Source organism: Trachemys scripta, chromosome 4 (assembly GCF_013100865.1).
Source record: "Trachemys scripta elegans isolate TJP31775 chromosome 4, CAS_Tse_1.0, whole genome shotgun sequence".
Lineage (NCBI taxonomy): Eukaryota > Metazoa > Chordata > Testudines > Emydidae > Trachemys > Trachemys scripta.
In genome coordinates, this window is record NC_048301.1 from 67,109,081 (window position 1) to 67,126,392 (window position 17,312).

Here is a 17,312-nt window from a genome sequence, read left to right on the forward strand (position 1 = left end):
CAAATTCCCTCAGCAAGTTTTCTGAAGGGGTGAAGAGTAAATCCAGAGGTACATGGAGATATTTAAATAGCAAATATTAAAATGGAAGATTATGGGCTAATGATTTGTAAAATATCATTGAGATACAAAAACTGTTGCAATCTCCCTCCAAAACAGACATTGAAAGGTAAAATTTTCAAGAGCACTTAAGGCCCACCAAAAAGTCAATGGGACTTAAGTGCTCTTGAAAATTTGACCCAAAACTGCTGGATTATACTTCCATTAATTTCAATTGCTTTAAAAAGAAGAGGGGAAAAAAAGAAAAAATATCCAAATACCTTAGAAACCTTCTAATCATGCAGCACCAAAACATCTATACCTCTTTCAAAAGAAGGAGTAAGAGGAACAGACATTTGTTTAACAGTGATTTGCAAAAGGAAAAAAAAAAAAATAGGCATGTGCCTTTTTCATTTCTTTAGGATGGATAAAGGAGGCCCAAAGAGCACAACACACAAAACCAAAAAACAACAACCTTGCATTCAAAATATAAGTCTTCTCTACCTTGAAAGATCTGATGGCAAACGGAACTATTGAAACAGATATATCATAAGAGACAATGGTGAAAAATGAGCTATGGAGAAGAAGAATTTTTACTCAGGCGGTTTAAAAACTTATTTTTGGTACTACATATTTAACCCCTTTAGAACATTCAAGCACACAAGACACTTGGTTTTGCTTGAGGACTGATTTGGGGAACACCAGACTTGATGTGACTGAGATTATGGCCACCAGGGTCTCCTTTATTCATCAAGAGCAAGCACAAAGGAAGTAGCCCCTTCCCCATATCTGTTAAAAAGCCTTTGCGGGTCACTTAAGAGGCTTGTGCAATTTTTAATAGGCTCTGCTGAAGTGAAACTAGCGCACAGCCCATGAGGTAATCTCCATTGTAGCCTTGTACTCATTACACAGGCATTAACTTTTGGCAACGGAGATCTTCCACAGTGCTGTTCCAGCAATATCGTGAAGCAGCAGTCCTAGAATTTCCCGAATGCGCTTGCCTTCTCCTTTATCTCTTGCGCTATGCCCTTTTTCCAACCTCTCACAAGAGAGCAGCTGCTTTGAAGTACCTTTTGTGAAAAGGTCCTATATGTGGCAGATTGATCATAGAGGGTCTATACACTGGCAGATAGAACAGTGTGGAATTTATCCAATGTCAGAGCAGTGCTTGGGCATTTCTTTGTGTTCTCTGCTTTTAAAGAAAAAAAATCCCAATCTGCTTTGCAGAAAGAATAATATTTTTGTCTATTGCATCACTTTAGGGGCAACTCTTTTGTAGTGTGGAAAGACTGTTAAATTTTGAGGCAGATTCTCTTCTTTGAAAAAACGATATACCCTGAAGCAGCACGGATTGTTAACTAGCCAGTTTAAGTATCTTTCATAGCACGTCAATTTTCTTTTGCTTTTTACGTTTTGGGTTACTGGACAGCCACATCTAACATTTCTTTATCCAGTTTTTCCATTTAAGCAAGCTTCAGGGTACTGGTGTGCTTGTCTAATCTGACATACAACAATCATTTTTTTTTAAAAAAGAGGTATTTTGTTTAAGTGAGTTCCACAGTAATGGAAATTCTGACAGCTCTCTCACTATAACTGTATTAATGCATGCTTTAATTTAATACCTATTTTTCAAAGACTTTCAAAGATGCAAGTCACCAAAGAAAAAAATTCAGAAACTATACTTTGGAAAAAAAAAATCAAAGCTCCGACACTTCATTTATCTGCACATTTAAAATACTGCATACAAACTGTAACAGCTTTCATGGCAAGCCAGCGTGAAACAGTTTAAAACCCTTCAAAGTCACATCACAAAGCACAAATTATCTTGTTGAAAGAGACATAACCCTTACTTTGAGTAGGACCCTCAATGTGCATCCCTGATAGCCTTAATTTTTTTTATGTTGTTGTCCTGTGTTTTTCTCACTGTAGCTGGGGTTCCCAACAAATATACTCACATTGGTTCAGTTCAAGCTAGTGCACTAAAAATCACACTGTGGCTGTCACAGCATTGGCTCAGGCTACTCACCCAAATCCACACCTGCCTGACCCGCTGGGTCCAATCTCAGGTGGCCCACCCAAGCCACCATCAGTGTCCCAACATCCACAAGACTATTTTTAGCACGCTAGCTCCAGCTGAGCTAGCGCAAGTCCATCCACCTATGATGGGCATCGCACCTTCCAGCTGAAATGCAGCCATCCCCTACATCTATGTTACTTATTGCAAAAGAAAGAATATTCTAGTTCAAATTTTCACCATCTATTTACCTTAGCCCCAAAATATGAGAGACACAAAAACAAAAACTAATCTGGTCACTCTCGCTTCCTATTTATATTCAATTTCACTTCCTCGTCCTCCTGCAGTGGTTTAAATGCGGTTTTGTAAACTAAAAAACACAAAAGCAAGAAAGAAACAAGTGATTCAGTGCAAGTGTATAGATGCTCAAACACATTAGGACTTTATAAAACTTAAGATGGGGAGCTAAAACTAGTTAGTCTCTACTTCCTTTATTAGGGATTACATTAAAGTGGTGCACTGCAAGTCCAACTGCCTCTTTAAATAGTGGCCTTTTTCTACCAAGTTTGCAGCCAAGGATAATGTAAACTACAAACTAAGACTGAACAGAGGAGACTGAAGTGGATGTCCTCTGATGTAAAAGTGCTTCCAGAAGCAAATTTCACTTCACTGTGCCCCATCAGCTTTGTCTTGCGTACAAGGTTACGGTCAAAAGAGGTGATGGCCAAGTAATACCACTACATTCCACTTATGCACACTTGCATTAGGGAAGACGATTTACTGCTGGATGGGCTGGTTTCCAGGATAGAAATCCCCCTTGGGGAATGATTGAAGTGGCATGAGACACACTGATCCTTTCTGCAGTGAATACGGTTCTTAGTGTAGTGCCGTGCTCTGTCTGCTTCCAGAGCCTGCCCATCTTTCACACTTGTGAAGTGTAAGGTGCAGGCAAGGAGGAAACAGGGAGGACAAAGAGACATGAGCCATTTCACATCTAACTTCTGAGTCTATGTGTTTTCAGAGAGCCCCTTCATTAATACTGCTGCATTGCCACAACAAATCCCATTAATTACAGCTAAGCAGGCTAGGCTTCCGCTACCATCTGGCCCTCCTTGAAACTCACACTTCTTAGACAACATGGGGCATCAAGACACATGGTCTGGTATGGAGTAAAGAGGTAAAACTCAAAGCATGTTTAGACGGTTATTGCCAACCAATTTTTGTTACTAGCAATGCTAGCTTATTCTGAAACTACAGCACTATTTGTGTTTGTGAAAATATCCTGTTTGAGGAGTGCAGCACAAAGGCAGATGAACAGCACTACTAACGGCTTCCTGTTTTTACTCATTCTTTTATGCAATCAACAGCGACCAAGTTAGCAGGTTCCACTTCTTGCTGCACAGGCGAGTCCACTTCCTCTAGAAGTAAACTTCACAAAGCTGTTCCCTGCTTAAGAATGATTCCGCAGCTGCTCTGCGCACAAGTCTCCCACTGAAGTCAAAGGGAATTCTACCTGCGAAGTTGCTATAGAATCAGAACAAATACTACAGGCCTCATAAACAGACACAATGAAAAATGAACAAAAACACATGGGATATTTAAGAGTTACTCACCCACCACAAGTTCTAGTACAGCTGCCAGTTATATTAGTATAAATCCAAAGTAATTCCATCTATATCCAGAATTACTTCAAGATTTGAATACGATTGAGACTAGAATTTAACCCTTTATGTTTAAAAAGTGGAACTTGACATTTACAACAAACATTTATTCGGCCAGCCTTGACAATACCCATAAGTTTTTAAATGGATCTGCAGTGTGTGAAAGATCTCCTAAATGACTTACCGGAAGCACCCAGACTGCATTTATTTGGCTAGATGTGGGAATCCGTATAGAGCTTTTCCCCTCACTTTATTATGCTCATATTGTTTTTTCCCCCTTCTCTCTGTACTGAGACACGTGTGCTTTTCTTTAAATATAGACTTTAAAAAAAAAATGTTAAAAAATGTCAATGCCCTACTGTCACAGGCTGGCTGGTCATTTAAGGGGAGTTGGACCCAACCTCACCTGTGAGCAGTCAATTACTTCCCCAGCTGAGCCTGATCAGCTAGAAACATATTTAAAAGTCAGCAGGTAGGCCAGTCGGGAGAAAGCTGGAGGGAGTAGGACAGTTCCTGCAGTAGACTCTTGGGTAGTGGAAAGAGCTACAGGAAACAAGTTGGCTCCTGTGGCCGGCCATTGCTCTCAGGAAAGTGGCCCATAGAGTAGATACCTGCAGGGAATAGATAGGCCCCTGCAGCAGACCCTGGGTTAGGGACCACTGATGTGCTATGTGTATGGAAGAAACAAAGCTAAAGCCCTGAGAAAGAGACCTGAAACAAACTGTGGCAATGGCGTCAGTCCTTTCTGGATTTAGGGAACAGGCCAGAAGCCTACACCTGCCTTCTCACAAGAACCACAGAGGCCACAGTGATGGATATAGTATAAATAACTAGACAGATTTAAGGAGGAATGGTGCAACATGAACAACTACAAACACACACAGAACCCTGGGTTTGTTGGTGGATCACACAGCTGAGAAACAGGTCATTAATAGCTTAGTATCTTACTTTTTGGAGAGCTGAAAAGATTCTCAGCGTTAGGGGAAACAGTTAAACTTTGGGACTGGATTGCTCATGGGAGACAGAGCCTTTTACTTCTAGATCACCATGCTGAAACCAAGACAAGCTGCTAGTGATCAAAATAGTTCCTATTATCTGGCTGTTCAATGGCCTACATGAAATAAGGCATCAGTCTTAGTCCAGTTCTGAGCCACCATCGCATGCCACAACCAACATTAAACAACATCTGTGTCAGTCTCAGCAGAGAGACAAAGAACTGAATGGCTCATGGAGACTCTCCCTAGAAGTGACCCCCCAGGCCAGGGCTGAGTCACACTGATGAGCATGCAAGGGAGGTAGGGGTCACAGTGGAACTTTGTGCTGCAACTGTTCTGTGGTCAGAAAACTTCTGGCTCAGTACCTTTCAACAACACTGAATTAACTTAAAAAAAATTTTGTATAAAAAAATATTTCTAGGGTAGGTTCATTTTGACAGTGGCCTTTTAAATAAAGGTCTCATTTTCCTGGTCATAAACCAGGTTTTCTTCAGTTGGCAGTATTATATAATTGTAGCTCATTTTTAAAGTGCGTTCAGGTATACCTCCTTCCCCAAAAATCCCCCTGACAATTTTCCGGAGATTTAGAAATTGCATTTTCCAATTTTTAAAAAAAGTGTTGTTCTCTCCCTTACTGATGTGTAAGAGGCTAATGCAACAGGAAAAAAACTGGCTGTCAAGTGCAGAGTTATTTTTTACTCAAACTTTCAGTTATCTTTGACGTGAATTGTAACAATATCAGGTTTAAAAAAAACAACAGAAGTGTGATTTTTAAGTTACCAGTGTCCCTTTAATCTCATGTATAGCCATAAATTATGATGCCACAAAGAATTTTTACCTCTGCATAGATGTGAGTGGAAGAAACAGCGGGTAAGGGAAAGAAAGGGAAAAAAAAAAGGCAAAAATCTGTTTGTAAATCTGTTTATAAACTAGTCATCTGAAGGATCAGCCATCAACCGCTAACACAAAACCACATTTATGCTTGTATTTCATGCCCCTTAACCTTAGAGAATTGAAGTTGAATATGTAAATCATCTTCTGCTTAGTGGTTTTGTCACCTCTTGATGCACACAGACACACTACAAGTCCCAGCTACAGATGTGGATTGAAGGGAGAAACCCTCCCCTTTCCGTACACTGCCTGGGCAATTACTCAGTTGGCTGAGAATAACCATTTCACATCTGCTTTAGCAATGGAGAAAGGAAGCAAGTATTAAAGGTTTTATTACTAAAGAGGAGACAAGGTAATCATCCTCCCAGTTCTGACGCAGGATGCAAGCAGTAAGCTGGTGTCTGATGTCTTTAGCACAGTCTGATAAAAGAGCTGAACAACTGAGAGTAAAGATGCCTTAGAACTGAACCAGAAATGTTGAGCTTATTCTTACTGCATGAAAAATAACAAAAAAGTTAAAAAAAAAAAAATCTTTAGTAATAAAGAGCTTTTCCCTATTGTTCTTATTGCAACTCTCCTGAACAAACTGCATCTGTCTAAAAAAAAAAAAAAAAAAAAAACAACACCACAAAACACACGTAGGAATTACTATAACAAGAGACTCCTGCCAATAGATGCACTATTACACAATAGCACTTATGGGAACACACACAAAAAGCCACTAGGAAGTACGATGAGACAAGTGCTAAGTCCTCTCAGTTTCTCCATTCTTTGCAATTCTAAACACGTCAGAAATGTAGAATGAAAATGTTCTGAAACCTCCCACCCCATGCCACCACCAAATAAAAGCTACACTATAAATAAAAGTCACCCAGTCACAATAATTAAGCCTCCCATAAGAATAAACCCATTCAAAACTATGTATATCTGTTGAGTCCTATTCAAAGGAACACGATCATTCAAAAAAAAAATTTAAACCCAGGAGTCACTAATAATGAGATATTATAACAATCATTTGTTTACTTATGTTATTTACTTTTCTCCGTTTCTCTTATTCTGGATACTGAATACGAGTCAGTTTCACTTTTGTTGCAGCTTCTTTCCACCTACTGGTTCTTATATACAAACACAATCTTGCAATAGTTGTTACAAATTCTTTAGGGGATATTTATAACCAACTAAAAACTTGTGACCTATTCGTTATAAACACCACTTAAAACATTAAGCCTAAACTCTGACACTGCTTTATGTTTGTATAGTGCCTAGTACGATGATGCCCTGGCCTCTAGACACTACTGTAATACAGATAAATACTAGAGAAAGTCATTGGGCGCCCATCCTAACTGAACTCAAATTTCACATAAGGAGGTAAAAGTTGTCAGATCTGTTCAACCAGATAAATCATTTAAATTAATCAATAATTCAGCTCCTCCATAGCACTTGCCATCAGTAGATCTCAATGCACATCAATAATCTCTACAGAAAACAGAATACCATTTACAGAAATGAGACTTAAAATTGCTATATACATGTACCGATATCTTATTGCCCAAGATAAGGTATTCAAGAGGTCTCCCCCACACTAGAAAGGATTCTGAAAGGCTGAACAGGATAACTTTAGAGATGTTGACTTGTAAGAAAATTAAACTTAAAATTGTTAATTATTTATATAGCATAGTAAATATAAAGATTGCTTAACCTACACAGCTGTGCTAATTTTTAAAACATTACATAATGGAACTAATCAAAAGTCAACAAATGCATTAATCATTTTCTTCTGTTAAGTGGGCTGTAGCCCACGAAAGCTTATGCTCTAATAAATTTGTTAGTCTCTAAGGTGCCACAAGTACTCCTATTCTTTTTGCGGATACAGACTAACAGGGCTGCTACTCAAACCTGTCACTAGTTGCAGTCCTCCATTCCATAGTCTACAAAAATTTTAGGGAAGATAAACCAAAGGCAGCAGTTAAGTTTCCCTTAGCAGGGAAGGAAAGTGCAATAGTTGTTTCTGTTGTATGTGGTAAATTAATTACAGACTGTATTAACTAGCAACTAGCAGGCTGACTTGTTAGGAATCAAGATCAACCATGCTGTCTGCATTCCATGATTAACAAACAATTCTGATGTCAAGTTTCATGGAAGAGGGGTTTTGTTGCAGCAGAGAGATTCAAGCACTTTTATTCTAGCAATGAACTTTTGATCTCACTTGTTCTTTTCATTAGTTGCTCCCACCCTTTTCTATTTAACAAATTATTTTAAATCTAGCCTCACATAGAGAAACTGGCAGAAAAGAACTGAAGTTAATATTTAGTACCAATACAAACAAGCATTTGTTTTGTTTTGAGGAAGTGGCTAGTTAGCAAGAATATTCAATTCAAATAGGGCAAAAGGCAAACAGTTTTTAAAAGAAGTGACAATTTTCAAGAAGGAAACAGCAATGAGACAGAGTTTCAACTTTTTGCAGGAAATACACCATTTCTGAAATATCACCCAAGCAGTCTACTGCTGGAGACACAAAGGAACTAAACCCTACCGAGACCTACAAAGTTTGTTTTGCCAGAGAGCTTTTTCTGTCTCTCTCTACCAATTTCCACTGTAAAAAATAGAAGAAATAGCTTTTCTTTCACAGACGTCAGAGACAGAAAAGATTTATGAGGTCATCTAGTCCATTCCTAGGGGACATTGCAGGATTGGTCTGTCAGACGCTTTGTGCGGGCTAGTTTTAAAAGACTCAAGCAATGGGATTTCCCCATTTTCCCTGAGAGCCTACCCCACAGCCAACGGGGCAAATGTGCTCCTCGGTTATAGTCATGCAACCGCAATGAACTCAGGAAGAGATCCCGCTATCACGTACTCCCCACACCTGGCCCAACTCCTAGTTACACCCCTTGATACCCATGGGAGCAGATCTGGCACATTTAAGCCGCAGTTCCCCGGGCGCCCTTCCAGCCAGCAGCACTCCCTCTTCAATGACAGCTGAGGCTGGCACATCAGAGCAGGGACTGGGTGGAAGCAGGGCGGTCCCGAGTAGCTAGTGACAGGTCCCGGCGCCCAGGAAGGACCCCGATCCCTAACAAAATGCTTTCGTACTGCGAGCTCAGAAGGCCGAGGGGCGTGCGGGCAACGGGGAGCCAGCTAGCCCGCCCCCGAGATTGCAGAGCTCACCCCAGCTCCACGCACGTGCCTGTCCGGGGTTGGCACCGAACCCCCCCGGAGGCAACTCACCCAGCAGCTCCGTGGCAGGTCACTGGGCGAAGGCAGCCGGCTCCCCTCGCTCCCCCCCGCCTCCGAGGCGCTGGCAGGCTGGGCTGCGGCAAGGCCCGCGTGCCCTTGGCTGTCTCGCTCTGGGAGGGAGGCGGGGAGCAGAGCCTGTCGCAGGGCTCGGGAAATGGAACATTCGCGGCCGCAAACGGATACAAAGTAGCAGAGGCTCCTACTGCCCCCGCCCCCTCTCCACCGGCAGCAGCCGCCCACGTGTCTCCGCCTGCGCTCTCGCGCTAGCTCACCGCGAGCGCCGGCCGGGGAGAAGAGAGAAAGGGGGCGGGGCTGAACCTTAAAGGGGCAGAGCCTGGCCCGTCCTCCCACCCCCAGCAGCACACAGCAGAGAGGCAGGCCCAAGAGTGAGCAGGGAACTGCGCGGGCCGGGCCGGGCCAGCAGCGCCTGTGGGCGGGTGGACACGTGGGAATCCGCCCCGCCCCCCCCAGCGCAGCAGTTCCGCACCCCAGCTTCAGAGGGGTGATACCCGCTCAACAGCCATTGCCCAACCTCCACTTAGCACAGCGCCTTCACACAGGAGCGGCACAGGGGTTACCCACGGGTAGGAGCAGGCTACTACTGTCCCCAGTGGCCGGGTATGGCCACACTGCATTGCAAACCCAGCTCTGTGGGACTCGGGCTTGTGGACTGGATGTTTCCAAGCCTGCACTTGAGACTCCACACTGCATCGTAAAGCCAGATTTACAATGGCTGCACCTGGGTTTACTTTAACAGCCATGAAAACATATCCATACTGCGCTACACAATCCCTTTGCCAGGTCCACGGCTTGAGCTGCATCCATGCTGGAAAATGACAAAGCTTGGACCCAAGTCACAGAGGGACTTAGGTTGTTACCCTGGTTACCCATCCCCCTAGCAAGCACCAAGGCCCTGGGGCTGAGTGCTTGCTGAGCCCAATCAGACTAATTTGTGTGTGAACGGAAGTGGGGTGTGGGCTCAAACCTGAGTTAGAGCCCAGGCATAGCATGCAGAATAGACATACCCTCTGTATTCAGCATTACACCACTACTGTAAAGCAGCATCAATCCTATTTTAAACAGGTGGAAATGGAGGATGCTGTTGGGGGGGGGGGGGTTGCATTTAGTTTAAGCCTAACTACAACTGGTCAGTTACTTTCTGGTTCTAGTCAGTTTCACTTCTTCCTGCTGTAACCCAGCCTTGAAGGATTTCAGTTACAAAACACTTCAGAGTATTATTTTAAAATGCTAACCAAGACAAATATTTTCTCTTGACTTTTTACTTCCTAAATTATACAAAAACATTTATACTTATAAGATTTGGTAAAAAATATTTTAATCAAAAGGTTATATCTGGACCTACACTACATCAAAAGAAATAATACTACCCCTTCAGGTTTCAGAGCAGTAGCCGTGTTAGTCTGTATCCGCAAAAAGAACAGGAGTACTTGTGGCACCTTAGAGACTAACAAATTTATTTGAGCATAAGCTTTCGTGGCCTACAACCCACTTCATCTCAATTGATTGGCCTCTTACAGTTGGTATGGCTACTTCCACCTTTTCATGTTCTCTGTATGTATAAATATCTTCTTGCTGTATGTTCCAGTCTATGCATCCGATGAAGTGGGCTGTAACCCACGAAAGCTTATGCTCAAATAAATTTGTTAGTCTCTAAGGTGACACAAGTACTCCTGTTCTTTTTACTACCTCTTCAAAAATCCAAGCGAATTTAAACCAAGATTCTTGTCTTGTCAGAGTAACTATCTGTTTTTATTCATGAATTCTAGTTATGTGGATTCTGGGAACAGAGAAATTCAAACAGTGATCACCTTTGTAAATAAGAACATGTCTATGTACTTACAAAATTTAGGTTATTTCCCTGTTGCTGCTTAGTTCAAATAGATCCTGACGCTCGTCTTTGTAATCCCTGTATAGGTTTGGTCACACTGAGTTAGCCACTCTTATAAACTGTACCTTCTCTGTAATGTAAGAGCTAGACTTCCTCAGCCTCACTTGGTATATGACCTACATAACTGATCAATTTAGTATCTCTTTTCCAAAACTTCTTCACAATTTACACCCCCTTAAAGGACTGGTACCCAAAACTGGACACACTATTCCAGGTGGGGTTTCTCCATAGCCTTGTACATGCCTTATAAAGAAATACTTATCTGTCAGTCCAATGAAGGAGCTTTTCCCTACTGAATCAATCAGGACATGTCATGTGTCCATTGAAAGTTCATGATCAGCCAATTTGTGATCAATTTGTGTGATAAACCATTCATTCAGAGTTTTTCTTTGTTTTTAAACTGCGAAGGCAATTTGTCTACTTTATACAATACATCTGGGATGAAATTCACTCCTATATTGAGGATCAGCACAGGCCAACATATTATTTCAATGCTACTTAAGCCCTCAAAATACAGTAGAACCTCAAAGTTACAAACTGACTAGTAAACCACACACCTCATTTGGAACTGGAAGTACGTAATCAGGCAGCAGCAGAAACCCAAAATAAATAAATAAATAAATTAAATAAAGCAAATGCAGCACAATACTCTGTTAAACATAAACTACTAAAAATATAAAGGGAAAGCAGCATTTTTCTTCATAGTAAAGTTTCAAAGCCCTGTTAAGTCAATGTTCATTTGTAAACTTTTGAACAATCATAATGTTTTGCTCAGTTACCAACAACCTCCATTCCCGAGGTGTTCATAACGCTGAGGTTCTACTATAGAACTTGAGACATTCCCATCAATTGAATTAAGTTTTGGGGTTATGATTTTATTTGGGGCGGTTGGTTTGTTTTGTTTTGTTGTAGGTAAAGTCGTAGATGGAACAAATTATGTTCTCTCTTCATTCCCTTAGTCTATAGTCTTCATTTGGTGGAAGTAGGTAGAATTTTATTTTTTCTTCAGTTATTCTAACAGCACTTACATAAGTGCTAAAGAGATGGAAAAGTACAAACAAAAACTTGGCACTGAAATGTAGAAATATGACATGATATGCTGAATATCCTTATGTAGCCTATGGTTAGTTGTTCAAATCCAATCACATGATGGACACTCAGCTAGTAGTATAATAGTTTCCCCTGGTTTTGTTTACAATTCCCCTGTTCATGAAGTATAGGACCTTACTGGCCTTCTTCTCTGCAGCTGAAGAGTGTGTTTCCATCTTCATGCTATTTGTAGTATTAATCTCAATGTGTTTCATTTCTACAACATTCCACTCAGCAACATTTAGGTTGCCTTATGATTTTTATATCTAATTCAAGTATCACCTGTAGACATCATTCAGTTAAAGATCTCATACAGTCATCTGTCAATTCAGGTGTTTGGTCCAGAGGCGGATTACAGTTTTGTGTGGCCCTGGGCCAGAGCAAATGGTCCCTCCCCACCCCTTCCACCTGCAGTCCCCCCTGCCCTCCTCCTGGCACTCCTGCCGGGGAGTGGGGTCAGGGCATGCCCGCTCCACATATCCAGTGCTCCTGCCAGGGAGCAGTGTTGGGATGCGGGGGCGCTCATTTTTCCAGGGCCCCTGGGCCCGGGTTGACAGATATGACACTGCAGAGGACTTACCAGTTATGGCTTATTTACACTCAAGAGCCACCATGAATGGGATTTGAGTTCTGTACTAGGGTCTGGAGGCAATTATCAATCTCACTTCAAAAAGGAGTTTGAGTTAACACTTTAGGGTAAAGCAGAGTAAAAACAAAGGATCTCCAAGTTGGTCATAAACAAGCCATTGTTAACCTCTGATGGATCTACTGGGCATGAAATGTCTCAATAATATTTGGGTGCAAAATAAAAACTTATATCCACTCACCTAATTTAAGCCTTGCCACAACGTAATGAGGAAAGGACTGGCTAAAGGGACTGTGGTGTTAAGTAGGGGTTAAAATATTTTTCTGGATATGACAACCCACATTCAACCACTCACAATGAGTCTTTCATTGGAACCCAGAATCATTTATGCTAGGATCAGCAGTACTTAAAAAAAGTCCCATGGGAATTGGGGCAAATATTTATGGGGCGTTTCTGGCATCAGAGGAAGACCAGGTTGCCAGTAACTTATGAACGTCACTGTGCTAGCTTTCTGTTTCACTGGATTCCACCTAACTGAAGCAAAGGGTTCCATTTCAGAGTAAACCCACAGAAGATTTTTTAATAGTCACATTTTGCACATGTACAGCACCCTAAGCTGCCAACACACTGTACAAATACTAATGAATGAAAGCTCACAACACCCTCAGAGGCACCTCCATCTTAGAGAAATTGAAGCACAGGTTCAAGATCACACAGCAAGTCAATGGAAGAACTGGTAAAAGAACCCAAATTACCTCACTCCGACACCTGTGCTTTAACCATGAGATCTCCCTGAACCATGCTTTAAATCTAGACAATTCTAAAGAGGGTAAGGCTTAGGGAAAACGGGTATATGTCCCACAGCATTGCCACCCCCACACATTCAAAAATCACAAGTTAAGCTTCTTTAAAAAAAAATCTCTTGAGTGGCTTAAAAGTCATGAGATTTTTTAAAAAATAATTTTGGATGTTTTTGGGTTGAACCATTACAGTACACTCAGTTCATGTACTTAAGTTTTTCTCTGCAACCAGGAGAGCTAGAAACATACTTATAAATGTAAAAAACCCCAAACAATCACTTGATTCCCAGGCCTAAGGCTTTAAGGAAAACATCACATATCACAAGAAATCCTCCCTCTCCTTGGTTCAGGGACCCATCTCTTTCATCCATTTGGTCTCTTTCATCCTTTTCCTACATGGGGAGGAAGTAGCTTATAGAACTCCAACTCAAAAGGTACATTCCCAGAGTTGAGGGGATCTTCATTACAGAATAATAATATTTTTAAAAAATCACTTCCATGGCAGACCAAGGCAGAAAATAGCAGCTGCCTCATGGTTTTTTCATCCCCACTTAGACACCTACCAGTGTTTTCTGCCTTCAGAGTGTTGACACCCATGTATTGAGATAATTAACTATAAGAATTCTTCTGTCAGCCTAGCAAGGTCTATACCTGGGCTAACTGTATTTCACACCCCTGAGTGACATAGCTAGATCAACCTAAGTTTTAGGTGTAGACCAAGTCTTAGATTATAACCGCTTTAGAGCAGGGACCATCTTTGTGTTCTGTTTGTACAGGGCCTAGCAAAATAGAGTTCTGGTCTATGACGAGGGCTCCTAGGCACTATGGTGATACAAATATTAATAGAACAATTTGCAATCATGTAGGTAACTTTTCCTGTATACATCCACAAATAAACAGCTCTTTAAGAGAGGACATATAGAAGACAGTCTGGGACATGAGCACCTCACTGCAGTGTGCTGTCTCTAGCCATCCCCAATTTATTTTTTAAATGTGTAAGATTTCCATGAGCACAGCTGCCAGCTGTTTATATCATGTGGATGAAAAAACAAGGCAAGTAGGCAGTCTTCCCATGGCTTTCTGTTGCTAGATAGAGCAAATATCCAATTAAGCATCAGGCAGCATTAAATTCATTCAAAATCAGAGAACACCCCTCCCCCCCCATCAGTGTTTTCACCTATTTGTTACAAACAGCACCTTAGACAGGAGCAAGTCAATCTGGTGATTTGTGCTATGTCATGACAGCACTTCATTGGTGCCACCATCCATTCCTGCAGAATTTCAGCCTTCTTTTTAAAAAATAAATAAATAAAGGTCCAGAGGCTCAACAGATATAAATTGGCCTAGCTCCACCAACTTCAGTAGAGTTATGCCAATTTACATTCGCAGCCAAAGGCAACGCGTGCAATCATGTGCTCCCCTCCCCCCACACACACACATTTCTGCCTGGGGGGGAGTTGGGCTGAATGTGGCTGAGGTAGGGACATGCCTGGGAAAGGCACCAGCACCTAGTACTCCCGCTAAGACCTGCTAGGAGGCACCAAGAGCAGGAAAAAGAGAAGGGGCTGGCAGCACAGCTCTGCCAGAGGGGGTGCAGGGAAGCCCACCGAGTCCTGTCCTTTCCTTGCCTGCAGCCGCAGTTACCGATGCTTGGCAGTAGGTGTCTGGAGCCCGCTCCGCACCCACAGCAGGAAGGTGATGGGAGAAGTGGGGAAGGAGCTGTGAGGGGAGTGGGAGAAAGGTAGTGCTGGCTTGGAGCAGGTGTGGGAGGCATGGGGGAAGTGGGAAAGGAGGCAGAGGCGATGCGTGGGGTGGTCATGTGCCCCCCATAACTTTTAAATTGTGCCCCCACCCCCACTATCAAGAGTTACATGTGGTCTCTGTTGGAAGCTGAGGATCTGCCCATAAGTTTCTTGTGCTCCTGGTTGGGACAAAAAGCTTTTGTGATCAGAGTCTGTAAAAGAAAAGCCTGTAACAACAGCTTGAAGGCAGGTGTGAACTGTCCCCTTTAATCTCAATATAGTGCTTATTGAAGCTTTAAGATGACAATTTAAATGTCAACGTTATTAATCATTTCACTTCAGATCCTGTGAGAAGCATGCAGCTTTTCTGGGATTTTAGGCCTTCTCTAATATTTATAGTAGAGGAAGTTATATCAATTCCCCCCCCCCCCAATCAATTGAAAAGCACCTTGAGTCTGTCTACACAGCATTTTGGAGGGAGCTAGAGGGCACCTCCCAACCCATGTCAACCCCCAGAGCCCAAGCTCCAGACTGAGCAGCAGCTTCACAGCACACATTGACAGACAGCTAATGTGAGTCCCGCTACCCCAAGTCTATAAACCCAGGCTGGGAGGCTTGCTCCCACTTACTCCAAAACGCTGTGTAGACATACCCTTGCGTCCACACAGTTAGGTCTGGTCTACGCTTAAAATTTAGATCGCCATAGCTACATCCCTCAGGGTTGTGAAAAATCCATACTCTGGAGTGCCGCAGCTATGCCAACCTAACCCCTGGTATAGATGCAGTAGGTCAATGGAAGAATGCGTCTGCCGACCTAGAGACCACACCGCTTAGGGAGCTGGAGTTCCTACAGTAGCAGCAAAACCCCTTCTATTGCTGTAGGAAGCGTGTACACTACAGTGTTATAGCAGCATAGCTGTGCCGCTATAGCGCCCACAATGTAGATGTGGCCTTAATAGATTGTTGGGGAGGCAGCATTTTATACGGGCAACAACCATGGTAGCCCAAACAGGTGCAGGCTCAGTGCACTGCATGCCAGTGTGGACATAACACATAGGCACAATTGGTGCACTCAGCTCTGACAGCTGTCATCTTTGGCAACTCCATTGGACCACTCAGCATCTCTTCAGCTTCCTCAGTTCACCAGCTAATAGGTCCCTCTGCACTATCCCCAGCCACCTCTCTCAACACTACCTTCACCGGGAAATGCAGGCCCCTCAACTCTACAGGTCCAGCTGGGGATCTCCAGCCAGGACTGTACTCTCCCCTACTAGACCCCCTGCACACACACCCCCATATCACCAGCTGCACAGTTGCAAAGACAAGTCAACATTTGAGGTGGTAGGGAGCATACACAAGGGAGTGTGGCAGGGGGCAAGGTTCCAGAGCTTAAGCTACATCTCTCTGCTTTCTCTCTATATTTACGGCCTCTTGCCTCTCCAAAGACAGCAGTATGCAGTCATCTGCCTTATCCATCAATGCCACATTGAGTCAAGATGGATTTCATCCTTTGTTTTTCTCTCTCTTCTTCCTCAGATTAAGATTTGATTACTGGTTGCAGCCAGTCACCAATCCAAACCTGCCGTGCTGCTAGTTCATATTTTGCTATCGAGTATGAACCTATAAGGTCCTTTCCCCACATATGAAAAATAAAATATCACCAGATATATCCTGTATGGGAGGGTAGGAACAGTTCAGATTATTGCCAAACAAAACATCATTATCATCTAGCTGTACCTTTGCTCCTGACTGCAGTAGTACAGGGATCACAACATAAAGACAAACTGTAATGGGCTATAAAAATAGTTTCCAATCACTTGATCCAATGCAAGACATGACTACTGCGCGTGACAAATAATTTCTTTATACAGACAGCATTATTGACACTTTAAAATAAAGAAGCAGCAGGAAACAGTCACATTGTCTACATGGAAAACATGCACCAAGACAGGAAGGTAGAAGCTGGAGCGTGAGACACAGAAAGCTACAAGTATCAGGGGGTAGCCGTGTTAGTCTGTATCTACAAAAACAACAAAGAGTCTGGTGGCACCTTAAAGACTAACAGATTTATTTGGGCATAAGCTTTCGTGAGTAAAAACCTCACTTCTTCGGATGCATAGCAAAAGCTACAAGGTGATTTCTAGAGCTGCTCTGTGCCAAATTCTGTATTTTATTTTGACCCTGACGTCCCTCTCTTTCCACTACCACCTTTTCTTTCTTTAATGAGGACATCTCCACTGAATCAAAGAGCCAAAAAAAAAAAAAAAAATCAGAGAAAACACCCAGTAACCTGAAAAAGAGCAGTGAAAATCTGTTTCCTGTGTCTCTGGCTGCAGCTTTGATCTTCCTGACCTT

At 42.5% G+C, this 17,312-nt stretch overlaps 1 protein-coding gene across 1 annotated transcript in view; it reads right to left on the minus strand.

Annotated features, from left to right (window-relative positions):
- Nucleotides 1-9,021, minus strand: part of SUSD6 (sushi domain containing 6) — a 122,599-nt gene extending 113,578 nt beyond the window's left edge. The window contains exon 1 of the mRNA XM_034769324.1: nt 8,823-9,021. The gene's annotated coding sequence lies outside the window, so the exon portion shown is untranslated. The remainder of the gene's footprint in view (nt 1-8,822) is intronic.
- Nucleotides 9,022-17,312: the final 8,291 nt, after the last annotated feature.